Raw genomic sequence first — 4252 nt, forward strand, 5'->3', positions numbered from 1 at the left:
TAAATGGCGACGGCGTGTTGAGCCTCTGCGCAAATTGGAACCGAATTGGTGCTAGTTTTGTTGACCGGATGCGATACTGTGACGTGGAACATATTTTGCAAAAGGGCTATAGAAATCCGCGCAACGAAAAGGCGTGCTCAGCGTGGAGAAGTCGTAATGCAGCCTTTAGACTGATAGGGCTGTGGCATCTGGTCGCACTTCCCCGCAGAGTGCACGTGTATCTTGCGATTATGGGTCCGACACCGAGGCTAGAGGTTCTCTCCATCGAAGACCTTTTGGAATAGACGGTGGCCGCGGCAGCAAAAGATACAAAGGCAGTCAAGACTGCCAGGGTAATGCGTTCAACATTTTTAGCGTTGATTCCAAGTGGGGGGGGGGGTTCTTGAGCTGTTCAGGCTAGTAGTGATGACCCAATTTTGAACCAACCGGGCAATTTTCCGAGTTTGGCTCTCATAGCAAAGAACGTTCACGCGATGCTGTCTCCAGAGCTAAATAAATCTGGTCCTCCTCATCCTGTTAGAGAAGACACAGAAAGCGGCTCGACTTCGGGTGGTCTCGGCACTGAGCTTACAGACCGCACCGAAAGGATGACGTGTTCCCCTGATCGGCGCGATGTTTTTGATTGAATTATCGGCTCGGATGAGCGGATGAACAAACTGCGGCAGACGCTTACTTTACTTCATGGTGGTGGAGGAACGGGAAAATCGAGGCCGATGAGAATGATTACTCTTGTCTTACGACAGCACGGGATTGACACCGTTAATACTTGTCCTACCGGTGTTGGGGCTTGCCATCTTGTCAACGGGAAGACATTTCATTCCGCTTTTAAGACGTTTCGGAAAGGGAACCTTAACCTCGGGTTGCTGCGGTTAACCCTTACAGAAAACGTTGGGTTGATCGTGATCGATGAAGCCTCCATGTTCTGTGCCGAGTTTCTAGTCCTGCTCGATCAACGCCTCCGGGCAATCTACAACTGTGATCAAGTGTTTGGTGGGCGCTCGATATTGTTGGTACGCTGCTTATTTAGTGGTTGTCGGGGCACCTTTCTTAGCTCTAATATGGTACATGTGGCTTACATAGGTTGGCGACTTTTTACAGCTTGAAGTCACCGGGGGCACTCCGTTGTGTAAGGGCTTGTATATGACCACTACCTCCGATGCGTTGTTATCGGCTAGGATTTTATTCCGTCTCTTAAGCATCTATTTTCTCGAGACTCAACATCGAGCAGCTGCCTGCGCGGCTCAGCGGTCGAACATATCCGCCTGTCGCGCGCTACCTAGTTTTTATCCTTCGGGACAAAGGTGGACTGAAGAAGATGCTGCATTGCTCCGACCCATGCCAGATGCCGTTGTCGCCGCTTTAACGAATGAGTTAACTGCTCGAGATGTCGAGAATGATCAAGACTGGATGGATAGTCTCACTATACTCGTCACGAGTAGCGCCGACAAGGCGATTTTGACGACTTGCACGGCTCAACTATTTGCAAAGAGGCAAAAACAAACGCTTTTTCGCTTGAGAAGGCAGCTCCGGCAGGATTTACCTAAAACGCTGGAGAAGCTGGTGTATGATGAGGACGCAGATCCGGAATTATTTGCGTATTCTGTTGGTGGTGCTCCCGCGAACGTGCTTGATAATAATAGCGAAAACGTTGGATGGGGGGTCGCAAATGGAAGCCGTGTATGCTTCATTCTTTGGCCTGGGATGGTTAAGCGAAACGCAGGATTGTGTCTGCGCTCGCTGAAGATGTGCATCGGCGCGGTAAGGCTGTCATCGATCTACCATTCCTGCCCGACTTTATCTATGTTCAACTGATTGGTACTAACGAAGATGGCGTACTCGCTGAGCAATGGCCTCCGGAGAATAATTTGGAAACGCGATGGCTATACCATTCTGATGGTAGTCGGAAATGCAAGGTCAGTGTAGTGGTCCCGATTGGTGTCATGGGTTTAATGGGTAGAAAGCAGAGGTTCATTTGGGAGAGAATGCAAAATTAGTGTTGGGGCCAGCTCGCGCAGACCATTAGGGAGATACTTGAAGGGGCTGTGGTTCTCATTCGGCGAGGTTTGAGCACGGATTACAATAACTCAAGGTCGACCTCGATTGGTGCAGGGTCCGATATTCTTCAAGACCCGATTTTTGACCGCGCGGGGGAACTACGTCAATGATATGCTGGGATGTCACCGGATCACGTCTTTCACGGCCTGTCTCCTACTCCCTGATAACATTAAAACTTTTGGGGTTAAAGGTTACCTTTTGATAGCAGTAGTGCCTGATAACAGTTGAATTTTCGGTGCAAAAAGGATAACAGTGAGCGACGGGAATATTGGGTCAGTAAGACTAATCTTCCGTGCGATGAACAGAGTCCAGTGAGGTCTCAAGGACATTTATTTCGCTTTGAATATCAACGAGAGTGTTGGTTTGAATATCTACGACATTGTTGGTGACGCAAACCGGTACAAACCGGTATATCCTATCCCAGCTTTGCGTAGCCCTAGTCTGAAGCCTGGCGACCAACTCAAAGTCTGTTCAATTGCTCGTGTCATAGTAAAGATAAGTAAATATGTGAGATGGTGCTACATGTATCATGATAGTGTACTCGATCGATTAAATGTTTATCACACAATGCAGATAATAATTATGCAAAAAGACCTACCATGCACGGTAGGCAGCTTCTAGTTTTGAGCCTAATGACTGTTAAAGTATCCGATTTACCGAGAAGTTTAGGCAGCGGAGGGCAGCGTGAAGGGATGCAAGTGTAGATAGGTAGGAATAATTCTTGTAGAGAAGCTTTAGTACTAAAGGAGAAGAAGCTTGTGAAGGGTTGAGTATAAGAATAAGTGAGGACCAATGATGCCGATCCTCTCGTTTTTGTGCATGGATTTGTATTTCGATACATCGTTTTGCATAAAATACAAAGCTCTTTCTTACAGCATTGCTGTGACTTCGGTATAGCAAATCATGTCGGAGATGCATACTTCAACAATTACTTTAAGTACAGGGAGTAGCGGCAATAAGAAAGGGTCAAAAACTAATATCACTGACATTATAATTCATGTGCTTATACAGGACCTCACTATAAGTACTGAGGTAGTCGAAACGAAGCAACGTTCACTCTTTTTTTATTTTGAAAATCAAATTTCCCGCCCACAACCACGAGCCCACTCCATCCTCGGCATCATGAACTGCGTGTGCTCGACGAAGAACCCGTCCTACATTTACGCTGACACAGTGCTCCCCACCGCGTATTCGCCTCACGTAGCTGCAGCAGCTTCATGTCTGCCGCCAACACGCCAAGTCTCCTGCGTGGAGCCACCGCAAGCCTGCTGTCTGGACCCAGTCCGCGTTTGGGCTACCAAAGTCACCCTCCATCCATACTGTGTCGAGGCTGCTGAAGAGGGAGGCACAGTTGCTCTCAACATCCATTGACTATTTAGACAGCAAGAAGGCCTCGTCACCCACGTGGTTGCTGCTGGAGACGTACTTGGTGGAGCGGTTGGCAGAGGCTGAGTCGCGACGGTATGCGGTAGCGCGCGCGAGTGTTCGCTGAGATTTTGAAGATACCTCTCGCAAAGTAGCCGAAGTTTACCAAAAGCGGCTGGCAGCACCACTTTATGGCTTGCCACAGCCTCAAGAAGCTATATTATGGGGGAAATTTAAGGAGCCACGATGGCGGCAGGATATGCCTAGTTTCACTACATGTCACGGCACTGGGAAGGGCTGGATGACAGTAAAGCTTTTCCAAGAGTGGCTACAAACACTAGACATAGAAATTACTGAGCATGGCAGACATATGCTGCTGCTGGATAACGCCAACCTATGAGCCAAGGGGTCATAGCGTGGTTGAAGCAGCGCTATATGGCTACAGGGACACAAGAGGCAGCTATACGCAGGGGTTCCGAAAATGCTATTGTTATTTTGTTAGAGGATTCAGCAATACAAATAATTTTACCTATCTCTTAGTCAGAGGTGCCTGCAATAGTTGAACATATTGCACGAAATACATAGGAGTTTGTATGGAGAATGAGTATTGTGAGATTATTGCGCTCCCCGAACGACCTTGCGCACAGTGGCTGCGCTCCAGTACGTGCGGTTCACCTTTAAAAAGAGGATACTCTCGAGATGCAGTGGAGTCATGGCTTGGTGGTGTATGCCAACCACTGCCTTCACCTGACTAAAGAATCTCTCCATGATGTTGGAAGTCGGAGCGATCATATACACTTGATCGCTAAAGCGTGGAGTAGTTTGACGAAGT

Source organism: Phytophthora infestans, genomic scaffold (genome assembly GCF_000142945.1).
Source record: "Phytophthora infestans T30-4 supercont1.2 genomic scaffold, whole genome shotgun sequence".
Lineage (NCBI taxonomy): Eukaryota > Oomycota > Peronosporomycetes > Peronosporales > Peronosporaceae > Phytophthora > Phytophthora infestans.